The 15163-nt window shown below is 46.6% G+C and overlaps 1 long non-coding RNA gene across 1 annotated transcript in view; it reads right to left on the bottom strand.

Moving 5' to 3' along the window:
• Positions 1-3132: 3132 nt before the first annotated feature.
• LOC125945188 (uncharacterized) overlaps positions 3133-15163 on the bottom strand; it is a 33260-nt gene continuing 21229 nt past the window's right edge. The window contains exons 2-3 of the long non-coding RNA XR_007466682.1: positions 11368-11461; positions 3133-3428 (exon numbers count right to left, since the gene is read on the bottom strand). This is a non-coding gene — a long non-coding RNA (uncharacterized LOC125945188). The remainder of the gene's footprint in view (positions 3429-11367; positions 11462-15163) is intronic.

Here is a 15163-nt window from a genome sequence, read left to right as displayed (position 1 = left end):
GAGAAATTGTAAAGGTGGTAGGAAACAGGCGTTTCTTTCTTTCTTTTTTTTTTTTGCGCGTCTGGGGTTAAAACCAGCAGCCTTATCTCGGAACAAAGGGGATACCGGGAAAAGAGCAAAGTTTTGCACGAGCACTTTTTCAAAACATCGACAGCGAGTGTGTGTGAGCAAGGCTCGCCTTTGCGACATGGTGTCGTGGTGAGCGCAAGACCTTCTTTCCTCCCGTTACCAACGCCCTGGGAGAGCTCTCGTTGTATTTCTTCTTTCTTTTTTTTTCGGCATCCTTCCAAACTTGTGACACGTCACCGAAGAAGCTCTGTCGAGGGCTCGCGGAAATACGAACTTGGTTGAAGCTCTTTGCAGACGCTATGGCTCATGCATAGTGGAGGCATAAGATGGTACACACCTTGCGGGTCGCTTGCATGATTTTGTGAGTGTCAACTGAAACTTGCTGCAAGTCGTATGTAAGCGTTTCTGTTTCACGTGCTTGTGTGAAACATGTGTGCTCGTGTGAAGACACTACATCGGAAGCCCGATGACGTGGCTATATTTCTACTTTCAGCTATTGCAAGCCTACGCTGCGTAGTATATATACTGGGACAATTCTTAGGCAGCACTTACGTGGCGTTCTACTATTGATGGGACGCTGATGTGGAAGCTACAGCTGCCTTTGGTAAATGCGAACACGATGCGAATACAATACAATACGACAATTCGACAGTACCCGCCGTGGTGACGTATAGGGGCTCTGGCATTGTGCTGCTAAACGATGGGGTCGCATTTCGATGGGGTCGCATTTCGATGGAGTCGAAATGCAAGGACACCCGTGTGACAAGCATTGGGTGCATTTTAAATGATCCTAGGTGGTCGAAATTAATCCGGAGTCCCTAACTACGGCGTGCCTCATAATCATATCGTGGTTTTGGGCACGTCAAAGCCCCGAATTCTTTTTTTTTTATTCGACAACGTCTATCCCCGTCCTAGAATCTCAGTTTTGAGAACAGTATCAAATGCAACCTCGGAAACCACTGCAGAGTACACCTGGCAGTTTCTGTTTCAGTAACACATTACTGTTAAACAGCGCTTAGGATTCAATGCGCAATTACGATTCAGCTGGTACACTTCTCGTGTTGCCGTGGTATTGCCTTGACAGACTCGGGAATAATATGCCCAGGCGGAAAACTGCACGTGCCATTTCGTAAAGTGCCGTAATGCCTGTGAGCAATCAAGCTCGTTTAGTTCAAGTTAGATATATAATAGAACAAACAGTAATTTGCTCGTTCCCTATCTGTGAAAAAAAAAAAACTGAAAAAACAATCGTTAGGATGTACCTTGATTGATGCCCTGTGCAGACCACCAGATTCGCTGTCTTTGCAAGCCCTATTGTGTCAACCACAGTCATCTGCGAAGAAGCGCCGTTGTTTTATTGTTGGATTTTTTTCCTTCGGGAGCTGGTGCCGCTGTAGATGGATAACTGTAAACAAGCGTGCAAAACTATTGGAGCGAGATAACCATGGGATCCTTTTTGTGAATTGATATAGATGCCATTTTCAAGCCACAACGTGAAATTTAGAGCCTAAAATTAGCCTTGAAGGGGTCGTCACTCACGAAATAATTTTATTTCGTGTCTTCGAACCAACATAGATTGTATTGAAAAATGAAATTCGCTCTATGCCACGCAAACGTTCAGTTTGTCATTTTTGCGAAGATTGGCGTAGTTTGATGCTCGGTGTATCCTGTTTATCTTGAAAGATAAAGCAAATATATACAGCGCGGCAATACTTCAGCGATATACATATGGTGCTAAGTCCAACCAGGCCTTCAAATATCCCCTATCTGAGGGAAGTCTCCGGCACTCTTTGTTGTTATACATGAGCATGCCTTAGCACGACAGGTGAACTCAACTACCAGGAAGCGGAATTTTCCGTTATATTCCTCAAACTGTTGCTTTGTGCGTATCTATAGCCTGTGTGATGAATAATAATTCGACAATACAATTTCTTCATTCTAGTGCGACCATTGTGCAATCGTTGGCAAGGGGCGCTAAAACCCTTCGCAACACTTGGCAGGGGGTCACGACTTCCCCGTGCTCCTCGTGACTTAAAGCACAGATCGTTCTTGCCAATGTTAGCCTAGGCGCTCCTGCCGAAAGACTAATTTGTTTCCTAGAACCTTGAAAACTTAGTTCTACGTTTCTTACTTGGTATATTTTATACTCCAAGACTTTAAGCTTAGAAGCTCCGCGAGCGGGAGCGGAAAGACAGCTGGGCGGCTGCCATTGCCATTGAACGTGTTAGCTGCTCTCACTGTCGACGCCTTCGCTATCGAAGGATTTTGTGCAAGTTCGGTGCAGCAAAAAGGAAAGACACGGGAATGCAGTCGGGATCTGTAATTAGGGCAGGTGCTTAACGTGAAAGTGCTGGTGCGTCTGACCGGATGTTCGCAGCGAGTGCAATGTTGAACACAACTCAAGCTAGAATGGTGTGGAAACACAAGTGTACAGCCAAAGCGCGGTTAAGAGCGGAAATGCAAATTCTCGCAACGAACGCAAGAGCAAATATCAAAGTGAGCGCGTGTAGACGAAGGTAGCTGGAATTCAGGAAGTTCATCCCACGGAAACGCGCAAAGTGAAAGAACATTCATGAAATGTTGCGGTCCTGTGGCATAAAGACAACGACATGACGGTGCCAATCACTAGGCTCCTGGTTCTCTCGTTCTCTCAAGTCCTTCATGGTTATTGCATCTATTCTGGTTTCTATTCTATTACATCGGCTGTCACTTTGCTTATGAGTTACCTTTGCGGCAAGCGCTGACACGCCTGCAACACTTTCAGCTTTCTTTTTCGGTAGTAACAAGGTCCATGTATGAGTTGGAGGAAGACAGATTCAAACGCTTTCCAATCAAACTCGAGCATCAAAACTTTTCATGTCTAAGCAAGGTCTTACGGGCTGAAAATTAGTCAGGCGTGGTTTCTGTACCTCATTGAGAGTGCTGTTGCCATCGAAGGGTCCACGGGGGGAAAATAATCTCTATAATTGACATCAAAATTACACCCAACCATTCATTGGCAATATCGAGGTTAAGTTTTTTTTAGCAGAACTGCGATCTATAAGCCGCAGAATAAAGAAAAAAAAAAGAGGTTTTGAGGTGTAGCAGTCTCTTCGCAGCAACCAATTTAAGAACAGAAAATTGCGATGCTTTGCCATGCACATCGCGGTGTAAAGTGCCCCTATGCCTGAATCACCAAAGTAGAGGAGAGCGAGCGGATGAATAAACTGTCTATCAGACAGCAGGAAAAAGCACGGCGCAATAGTGATTAATACTCACCAGTGCACAGTATTGCACCGACAGGGCAAATGAGAATGTCATCCATGGTTAGCCGTGCGTTGCGTCATGGTTGCTTGGGAAAGCGGAAGAACTTTGACGTGCTGGTGGAAAAAAAAAAGATAGCAGGCGAGGGAGAATTAGGGGTTCCGAAAATCGCTCTTCCTTTTCGCAATCTAGGACTGGGTCTGAAGATGACAGTTCCCAGAGTCAGTTGCGTGAGCTCAATGGTTGACACTCCTTTGACAGGAGCGTTCATTCGAACGAAAATAGTGTTCTGGAGGCTACGGGAGAGCGGAAGCTTTAACATACTGTTGTCCTGTGACGCAACAACATAGTGAGATAAAAAAAAAGAAAGAATAGATCTACACAACGCAAGCCCTTTGGCCACTCAAGAAGAAGCAGTAGAAAAAGATATCCTTACATAAGCACGAAAATGGGATGAAACTGAGTCATGATCATCGATAATGGCCTGATTAAGCTCACTGCAAGGCCATTACAGAGGTATTTTGTTCATGGTCACGCACTGCTAAATAAAGTTGTGCCTTGACAGCCCTTTGAGATTTCCTGCTAGAGAACAGTCTGAATATTATGATTTAAATGGTAGACTTTTATGAACTCTATGCAAATTGAGTATTTGATGCCTGGACTGCTTGAAAAATGACATTCGTGTGTTATGCGTTTAGTAGTGTCTTTATTGTACATTGCGCATGAACGCTTACCAAAAGCGAGTGCATGCGGGTCGCTTTTCCTGGTATAGTTTGTTTTTCTCTTGTCTACAACTACTTTTGTGGACTTATGTTAGTGTGTTCGGGACATGTGTGATGTGTGCATATTCCTCAACCGTGTATTAGGATAGCTGGCTCCAATGTTACCTACCTTCCTATCTGTGTGCAGTTATTAAAAAAAAAAATGTTACGCCAATGACTCTCCCAGCGATTTGCATATTCTCTTGTTCTGCGTCAGTCAACTCTGCATTATGCCTGCAATTTTCACTTTCTCATCACTCCAATTAATGCTCTGCCGCCCATGACAATGTTTTCCACTTTCCACTACGTGGCATCCATTTTGTAACCGCAGTAAATCACTCTCAAAGCTGTTCTAGATAGAGATAGAGGGAGAAAGAGCGAGGAAGAAATGGCAAGACTTTGTCCAGTTTGCTACCCTACACGTGGGGAGGGGGATGACGGAGCGAAAGAGAGATATTAAGCGTTAATGTAGTGACTCTTATGAGCTTAGCAGCTTTATTATGACGTATGTACCGCAGCGGGGCCGCTGAGAACACTCGCGAAAAGTGTCTGTCATCATAATCATCATCATCATCATCATAATCATCATCACCATCATCACCATCATAATTTACGTCTAGTGCATAACAATACCCTCTCCCAACGACCTCCTGTCACTCTCGTCTTGCCTCGGCTGACTCCTTTCTGTTCCTGCAAATTCCCTAGCTCTCTGCCCACCACCCAGTCCTGTGCAGTCCTCGACTGTATTTCGTATTCCTTGTTACCCTTGGTACCTATAGATGGCGTCTAAACACGTAGCGGCCATGACGTGTTTCTGGCTCCGCAATCGCTTCAGGCGCGCGCAGTCCTCATAGGCATAGCCTTAGAGATCCGTACCTGCTACTCAAAGATAACCGTCGATGGGGGCGTGGATTAGGACAACACTTAATCAGTTACTCTAATGCGTATACCAGCAGTTATCTGTTCTGCACATTAAATGGCCTGCCCAGCCCCATTCGATGCTTTTCATGTCAACTGGCGGCGTGAAGCATAAGTGCAAGAGCGTCGGATCACCGTGCTCGAGTATCCTCAACCGCTTATATAATTTGAAAGTGGTTCGTAGTTCATTAGGCGGAGCTGCGCTAACTCGGAGGAAAAACGAGCCGGTGTAAAGCTATCCGAGAACGGCCCCGTCATCACATTTATTCTCTTCCACGTCGCGCACCACCTCGTGTCCCTCCGTTGCGTGCGACTCGTTTCGTCACTGCTGCAGAACACACTTCCGCGAATTTGATCCGGCGCGTGTCGAGGTTCGCTAGTGGATCAAGGACTTCGCGACAATCTCTCGGGGGGCCGCGCTCTGTCTCAGAAGGCGCGCGTGTTCTTCGTCCGTGTCCCGGATTGTGCCTTCTACTCAGGCGAATGAGGCGGCGATAGAACTGCACGGAACTCGGCGCAGCTATAGTCTGCGTAAATATTAGATGTCCGAGTTTATTAGCGGATGCAGATGTACCATATGTGATATCTCGGAATGTGAAGGTAAACAAGTGTTCTGCTAATGTTAGTGTGACACGAACGAGAGTAATATGAATTCATATGTGAGTCATACGAATTCCCTGCGGGTATGTGCAAAAGGGACGGGCAAGCCTACCAAACATGGATATAAAACCTAATTGCAATGAATAGAGAAAGATCAGCATGCTCATAGGTTCCTGAAAAGATTGAAAAGAGAAGAAAGAATGGCTCGCACATTAATTTCGGGAACTTTAGCTGCGCTGATCGCCATTGGTTGGCTGGTCGGTCATGAATTTGTCCACAGCACTCTATTCTGTCATAAAGTTTGAAAATTGCGAAAATTCGAGGAAACGTATTGTTCGCGAAAAAATGTCACATCGTGATGTTTGCGCGTTCTTTTTTTTTGTGCGGCTGCACTAGGCAAAGTAATTCTTGTGTATCGAGAAATCAAAATATAGTAGGCATAATTCTCGGTGAGGCGACTTGGACTTGGCGGATGAAATGTTTAGTACTGAGCCGTTTCCAGTCGGGCCATTGTGACTTCTTGGAACATTAACGCCAGCCTCTTGGAATACTTTCAGCCGACTAGAGCTTAAGTCTATTAGAGATGCAGGTGTTCTCGGAGCGTGGAATCACTCCTCATCGGCACTTAAAGCCACACGAGTGCCTTTCAAACATCTGAAGCAAGAAACTCGAATGCTTTACCGTACACGCTGTGCGTTCTACGGTGCACGTTACCCGTCTGAAATCTTTCCATGTCCCTCTATCTCTTTTTCGCTCATCATAACCCTTCCGACTTGCAAATTAGCCAATTAAAGAAAGCTTCGATAGCCTCCTTCTCCTTGCCCTTCCATTCATTCTTTCCCCCTCTTAACCAAACGGCAAGTTTTTATTCGATTGATCGCTATCATGAGCGGACTAAAACATTCAGAGTTATAGTTCAGGAGAGAAACGTTCTCCACTGCCTAAATATTGTTTTTTTTTGTAGTCTTTTACTTCGCTGGCACTCTTTCCGGTTGTCTAGTATATTTCTAGTCACACGCGCGTTCATACCGCCAGAAACCGACAGCGGAGCGCCAAGGTTTGCCGCGAAGAATAGGTAGGGCTGTGCTGCACGCGACGCTCGACCGACCGACGATCTTTTCCGGCCGGGTTCCAACACCGCTTGCGGCAGTCTGTCTGCGTAGCTGAGAAGCCAGAAACTGAGTGTAACATGTATAGGAGCTGTTTATCACCTTTTTTTCGTTCTTTGCGCTGGAAATGTGGCACCTGTGCAGGCAGCGATTTGCGCTGGCACACGATGTTGGCATGCTTCGTTCCATCACAGACCGCCTATATGAACGTGTACGTTGCGTCTTCGCGTCCTGCCTTCACCTTGATACCGGCATAACACACACACACACACACACACACACACACACACACACACACACACACACACACACACACACACACACACACACACACACACACACACACACACACACACACACACACACACACACACACACACACACACACACACACACACACACACACACACACACACACACACACACACACACACACACACACACACACCACACACACACACACACACACGCACGCACGCACGCACACACACACACACACACACACACACACACACGCACACGCACACACACACACGCACGCACAGTGTTACTTTTTACCGGACGCACCTGTTTTATGGCATTCTGTGACATTTAGCAATATAGCAGTCAGTGTCGTGGACAGGTGCGTTCCGTTAAGTGTCATATATACCACTCCGTACTGTCCGCTGGCCAACATGTTTTCTGCTTTCGCGCTGTACGAAGAAGTTTACAGTTTTGCAAGCACGCCCGCCAAGCCTCGCTGCTGCTCGGAAGCAAGGGTGTCAGGTGCCGCGAATCCACTTGTGCGGCGCCGGATGTTGCGTGTCTCAATGGTGGGCGCGGGTCGCTCGCTCCTCGTCGGTGGTAACGACTCCTTGCAAAACCGTCGCGCCGCTGCTCCCGTTCGAGGGGCGGCTCTAAATGCGCAACGCGATGACGCTATTGCTCTGCGACTCGGCAGGCCACGGTGCAGATGCGACGAGGCGTTGCGGTTTACCTTGGCCGGCATTACACGCTCCGGTAGCGCAGAGAACCATCTGATTCCCCAATTGCAGCTCGGTTCTCCGCTTCCCTGCTGCGTATTTTCACGTATGCGCGCAACTAGTACTTTTCTCTCTCTCTGGCCCTTTATCTTTTCTTAAATATATCTCCGTCCAACAATGCAGGGTAGCATACCGGACGTGCGTTTGGTTAATCTCCCTGCCTTTCCTCTCGTCTATCTATACCTCCCTCTCAATGAGCCAGGCTAAATTGTTTTATTTATTTCGAGAAAAAGGAAGATACAGTATTTTCTGGACGCGAAGTACTGGGACCGTATTCTGAAACGTTCCACTTCGTCGATTTTTCGTCTATATAGGCGACGATTTCGCCTTCAGGCGCGCGCCGATTGGCTGGTTGAGCAAAACCGGAAAATAAATCGCGCCCTCTAGTAGTTTCGGTCTGCGTTATTTTGACGTCACGGGGTAATTGGGTGCTCCCGACATATATTGAATAAACGAATACGCCTATGTCGTACTGCGGCCGGTACATTCGAAAACAACACATCCGAGCCGCTCTGCACTCGCATGGTACGCTTTCTCGTGTGTTGCGAAGCGGTCAAATGCGCGTGTTGGTAGTGCATGCTGACGTCACGGGTAAGCAGTCGGTTCATTTATTGAACGTGACTATCGCCTAGGCGAACTATCGCCGAAGTGGAACGTTTCAGAATACGGCCCCTGTTGGGACTCAAGTGACATGGATACCATCGCTGTCTTGCTTAAAGTGAATTCTTGAACTGCGCCGCGGCAGAGGGCAGGGGAGGGTAGAAGGGGCTTTAGCACTCGTTGTTTGGTGCCTCTGATTGAGTGACCGCAGTCAGAGAATGGAATTACTCCAGTGTATCATTAGCGGCATTACTTGGGAGCACTTGGATCTATACCTGTTCTGCTCAGCCATCCTTGTGCACGTTTTATTTCGAAACGGTACCTAACCTCCCATGTTTGCACTACTAAAACTCGAGTGAGAGGCCTGATTGCGCCTGGCGAAACTGCTCTAATGACTGCATTATTGTCTCGAGCTGTTATGATAAAAAATTGAATTAATCGGCTGCTACTTTCCTTCTCCAGCAATTCAGAACAGAAAAAATTCCGAAATCTAACGTACCCCCCCGCGTGAGTTCGAAACATGTAGCTCCAGGCTTATTTTCTCGTTTGTACGATGTTTAAGATTGCAGTGAAGTGAACTGGTTAATTAGGCGTTCTCTAGCTGCGTTTCATATGGCAAAGGCGCTAGTCTAGAAACCTTGCCAAATGATGATGCAATTTAGTAGAAGTGTGTAAGGAAACTCTAAGAACGTTTCCTCCCATTTAGGTTTCATTTAGCATCGCAGACGTTATAAATGCTCGTAGGCATGATTAAATTAGAGAGATCTGAGCCCTCGCAATAGAAGACGGTCGCTCTAAATCATACTTATTTTTCATTCCGCGCGCCGCCCGTACACGGTCTGTGGTGGCGATGTAATACGTGCTGGCATCCGGCGGCAACGCGTCGGTTTTCTCAGATTAGCTGTCAAAGTCTATCTCGCGACTTGTCAACTTTCTGTACTCAACTTTGCTCTCTTGAATAACATAAACCTGGCACCAAACCTCGTGAGCTCTCCCTCAGGTGAACTTGCTTTTGAGAGACAGCCAGAAAGGTTTCGGATGTTGAAGCTGCCATTGTCTCAAATCTCAGAATAGTTCCACATTTCACGATCGATCGTGAAAAGAAGGCATGGTTGTTTGCCTGTGGCCACATCCTGCGGGGAGTCGGGCTGTCTTTTTTTATTTTCCTTTCTGTCTGGTGACGCACGCAGTTCTCTAATGCGTCAGGGCCATTAACTGTGAACGACAGTTTTCACGAGAGAAAATTAACCGAATAGCAGCTCCCCTCGGAGTTAGCGCTCTGTCATTGCCTCTCCAGATTTTGGACCGTCGCTCTCATGACCCCGTGTGTTTCTGTATGTGTGACTTTGGAGAAAATTTTCGCAAGGAAACGTGCCGGCGAACACGTTCCTACTTACGGGCCTCCGTAAGGCGGTGACACCCCCTGTAGTGTCGTCTGCTGCACCGTTAGACGTAGTCTGCGGGAAGACGCAGACGGCACGCACCCGCGTCGTCATGCGAGACCCCCCGTGCTTCGTCAAAAACAAGAAAAGAAAAGGAAAAAGAAAGAAAAACGAACGAAAGAAAGAACGGAAGCAAAACGAAACCAACGACACGCTGCGAAACAATCCACGCAGTCTAGACAGCGTATGCTAGTCGCGTGCCGAAAGATTGGCAGACGACAAATAAACCTCTAATATCTGTCTCCGTCGACAAATAGACAGTCTTGATTGATTATCTAGTTTCGGTAGCGGACTAACGAGGATAAAAAGAAAAATAACTGAAGATTCTCGATTGCGCTGTTGCGTCCTCCACCAACGCCTTCCCTTATCGGCAAAGTAGGTTTTCTCGGAAAAGTAGATCGTCTCCAAGTTGGTCGGAGCGTGCAGCGCCCCGATGACGAAGCCATTGTTCTTTTCATCGTCGCTGTTAGAAGAGCGCGCATCCGTCATGGTTCGACGTCTGACTTCCAGGGGTGCGCAAATTATTTTGCCGTGATGAGCCCAAAAAGCCAACGTCACCGGTGACGTCAAGAAATTGTCATGCGAGAAGAATGCTGACGCTCTCCAGTGTAAGAAATGCTTTCATTTCTGTGCAACCAATTCTGTATCTACAATTATGCGTAACACATTTTTTTTTTACACGGAAGAGCAAATTCACATTTAAAAATAAAAAGAAGGACTCGGATAATGCTAACTTGTGCTGAAATAGTTTGGTCTCGTTGATAACGACATCATTGCAGTTCCTTCTAACAAGCTAACACAGCAAACGTAGCTTGAGAGATCTAAAATATCCAGCGCCGAAACTTATACATCTGCCTTCTTTTCTTTTCCAAACAACCAACGCTGTCGTAGCTACTTTGGGAACAAAAGATCCGTAATTGTGATTTGATGTCGAGTTTACTGCGAAGTGAACTCGCTTTCATTTTTGCTTGATATTAGCGCGTCTTCAGAAAAAAAAAAAGCCGAATGCTCTGTCCTTGAAGCTTACAAGTGACAATGCTGTGGCTACGACAATCAAAACCAACAAGACTGCACGCTTCTCTGATGTAAGCAAAATCAACACACCTTTGTTACAGTAGCCTTTTCTTGTTTCCATTCTGACTACGCCTCTCTACATCTCTCGGCTGATTAGTTACCTGCCACAGTAAAGCTTCATCAGCACCACAATCTTCATTCTCACTTCATAATCTTTTGGTGGCGCAGGACAAATCGTATAAAGAAATTAGAGCTTTTATAGGTGGCTTAGTGTAGTTTGTAGTCCAACTGAGCTGTCACTTTCTGGTTCTGTGACAGCCGTTAGAAAGGTACAAGTAAATTCTTTTCGTTCGTTTTGTTACGTCGTCATTTTGTCGTCGACAGGTCTACTCGCTATCTTCAGCTTCATCTAATGGCGAATAAAAACCTAACGTCTCACCGCTCCAACATGCACTGGGTGTCACACTTACGCCTTTGCGGCAATGTAAAGTTGGGGGAAACAGACACGATAGCTACTACTAGTACAACCTTAATCAGAATAGTCGCAAGAGTGAGCGTGAGCTCGTAATAAATTAGTTATTCGACGTACAATGTCACCACTGCAAGTCTTGCAGAGTAGTCTCTTCGGCTATACCGACGCACAGCTGCCACCGCTTCTGGAGGTAGGCGCTGAGCCACGCTCCCTGCAAAGAAACAGGAATAGTGCCTCTTTCCTCTATGCAACCTCTCTGTCTCTCTTTTGGAGGTCTTCGAAGCAAGTCGAGAAAGATTCATCCGGTGTACTCTTCAGCACATCAGACACAACAATTTGGATTGCTGCCAAATCTTCATGACGCTGCGCGTCAGCGGCACTATCACATGAAAAAAAAAATCTTGCACAGCCGATCTCACTATCAATGTCGACTTCAAGGTGAATGCAGCGACACACAGCACTGGCACCGTCGAAACGTGTCATGAACAGCCGGGCTTATCTATCGCTCTTCCCTCTGGATACACTGCGCCTTCTAGCTGCGCCACCGTGAAGTCTGATCGTGGCACATGTTGATCATATATTCAAAAAAGATTGTCTGAATATATATGGCGCGGGTTCTATTCCATCCAGCCCCGGATAAATTTTAAAGGATTCTGTCTCACATAAGGTGGCCAGCATTCCCAGAAACATGCACCCTGAATACAACAGAGAAAGGAGGCGAGTGAGAGTGCGAGCTCTACGTAAGGCCTACGAAGGATCAAAACAAGGAGAAGTCAGATACACCGACGCGGCAAAGTACAAGAACAGAGCGGCCCACGCTATCAGCGTGATCAACGGCCAAGGACAAGAGGTAGCAGCAGCCTCGGTAAGCACTTCAGACATCGACTGCGCGGAAGAAACGGCGATAGCCCTGGCAGCCACTACGGGCAAGCGAGAGGAAGATCACATCACAGTCATCACGGACTCACAAACAGCATGCAGAAGTTACCAAAAGGGCCGCATTTCGAAACAAGCCCTGAGCATCCTCGAAAAACTAGACAATTTTCAAGAACTGTACATTGTCTGGGCTCCGGGACACGAGTCCCTGGCGGGTAATGAAGCGGCTAACGCTGCTGCCCGGGATCACATTCTCCGGGCTATCCCTCCGGGTTCACGAGCACCGGCAGACCAACATGATAGCGTCCCGAAAAGATACTCCGATATCCTGAGTCATTACAGACTGGGCAGGAGGATCTACCCACCCCCGCATCCCAAGCTAACAAGAGAAGAGGCAGTGATCTTCCGCAAACTACAGACCGGCACATTCCCTCACGGCACCCTGGTACACGCCATGTATCCTACGAGCTATACTCACAAACGCGCCTTCTGCTCTGCGCCCAATACCCTCTACCACATGGTATGGGAATGTCAACAAAACCCATCGACACCACCCATCACCGGACCAACCGTCGAGCAGTGGGAGGCCCAGATGACGAGCCCGAGCCCTGAAGACCAGCGTTGCCCGGTGAGCAGGGCCAAGATATCGAACAGGCCAACGCTTTCTCTGATGGTTCTGTCTCTTTCATTCGCCTAGTGTAGGCTTTCGCGCTATCCTTGAAGCGTTATTTTTTATCTGTTCGTGACTATTTGCCTACGGTGTTCATCCATGGTAATATTATGTGACGATATATGAACACCTTGTAAGTGTGGATTAGTTTGACATAATTGGAAGACTGCACTAGTACTAGTCGTCCTTGTTGCTTTTTATTTCGGCATCCTTCTTCGCTTCCTTGCCCTGATTTACTTATTTAGTGTTCTGCTTTCGCCTGAAGGCATTACAGTAGAGAGGTGGCAGTAACATAAATACACAAATGCCGTAATGAGCAAATTAGCCCAAAAAAGAAAAAGTGTGTCTTGTTTAGTTTAGGTAGTCAACTTCCTTATCGTAATGAAGAAAAAAAAATGTATCCCCGAACTAGCCCGAATAATGCTATTGAAAAGGACGGTTTGGCGGTTCTTTAGAGTAGCCTAAGGCGTGAAAATCCTGTAGCACCTATTGGATTTAGCCGAGTCAACGTCGTCGCTGTCTTCACAAGCCATCCTCAGCCTTTTTGTGAAAATTCTCACAACTGTAGAAGTCTTTCGGGCTCTAAGCAGAGCGTCGTAACCCTTTTCTTTTTTTTTCTCATTGGAAAGGCCTTTCCTGCCAGCGATTCCATTATGTTGCGGCTTCCCAACATTGAGTTTCTCAGAAATCCCGAGCGCGTGTGTGCTTGGTGCCGTTACACGTCTCCGTGGTTGGCTGAGTAAACATCCTGCTAGGAGGAACTCCACCGAATGGCCGCAGGGAGATGAGTTTTCTCAAGGAGACAAACGCATTGCGAAACACAAGACTTGACTCTTACAGGTCCTTTTCTTCCTTTCTGCCTTGATTTTAATCCTTACTACACGAGAAAACAAGCGCGTGTATGCGCAACTGCTCGAGACCACTTACAAGTACGGCGCAGTGAAGTCTTTCTCAGAAGTAGAGTCATCAAGTGCAATGTGCCGCGACGAGGATGCGATCAACTCCGTGCGCGAAATAACACGTGCCGGCTCAAAACCTTGGTCTTGTCTGATTGAATTTCTTTTTCTTCCTACTTATCTTGCTTCAGATTGTATATACCCCGTGTGAGCTCCGCAAAAGCCTGCTTTCGTAAGAACTAGGATGACTCGTGTTTCAGCTTCGAGCTATTCCTTTTTTTTTCTTTTTTCGTCTTTACCGTCAGTAAACTCCATACGACGGCGAAGTCGCCCCTGTTGAGAATGGTAGCCAGGTATACACTTCGCTGCACTGGCCTTCAATTTGCTTTGTTGTTACGGTTTTAAATTTAAATCGATAAAGGCGCCCGTCTGGTTAACGGCGCTTGCGCCTGACCTTTCTGTTCTTCAAGTGACCATAAAGATACTCCCTTAAGTACAGCAAAATAAAACAACAACAACAAAACAACCCAGTGCTCTCTAAGCCAGAACAGATCTCAGTCATTCATCACGGGATCGTGTACAGGGATATATATTCAATTTAAAGCCTATAAGAATATAGGTTTAATGTCAAACTAGCCGGAACGATGCAGAGATCAAGGTATGGAAATAAAGTGCTTCACTCTTTCGCACTACCGAAAGAGTAGTGCAATGCCGACTCGCCAGCAGAGTGAGTTCCATGCGCTTGTTGCAGCTCTACAAACGATATGTGATTACCCGCGTTTAGTTATTGCTGTCGTGTGGAATATCGACTTAGAATATCTACTTCGATTCTGATTAGGATGATTCATGAGGTGAGGATCTTATTTGAAACCACGACCTACTGAACTCCAGACCTGCACAGATGTCTCTTGCCCAGCACGCATTGTCTAGTTCAGCGTTTTGCCGCTACTGACCGAACGTACGGGCAGAGTGGCGCTAGTTATAACCTGGTCGCTGTCATCTGCTTCCGCGATCTGTTCGAACGCTCGTGCTGCCATTTCAGCAGGCACAAAGCGCGTGTATTGGTGGTGAATGAATAAACTCGCAAATATAAAACGAAAACAAAATTTGCGAATGTATTGCGTTTGAACAGTGAGATTAGAGGAGGAAGAGCCGCACAAGAAAGGTAAACAAGTACAGATGGCAGCTGCAATGCTACGCGGAATAACTTTCCCTTTCCTTGCCTGTGTAAGCGACTGAAAACATTCTTTTAAAAGATTCATAAGATAAACTAGCTTTTTTGAGTTGATTACAGATAGCGTAATGTCAGAGATGACATTAGGATTTAGTGCTGTGAGCTGCGATGAAAGACAGAGGATCTGGTGAAAGTTATCACAAGTAATTCCTGCGCCCGATGGGTGCATGAAATTGATCGAGTCTGTTTCATGGAAAGGTGAGCATACTTTTTTTTACAGCGAAGCTGTATATGACT

Source organism: Dermacentor silvarum, chromosome 4, assembly GCF_013339745.2.
Source record: "Dermacentor silvarum isolate Dsil-2018 chromosome 4, BIME_Dsil_1.4, whole genome shotgun sequence".
Classification (NCBI taxonomy): Eukaryota; Metazoa; Arthropoda; class Arachnida; order Ixodida; family Ixodidae; genus Dermacentor; species Dermacentor silvarum.
Note: the sequence above shows the minus strand (reverse complement) of the source record. Positions and strands in the feature narration are given on the sequence as shown.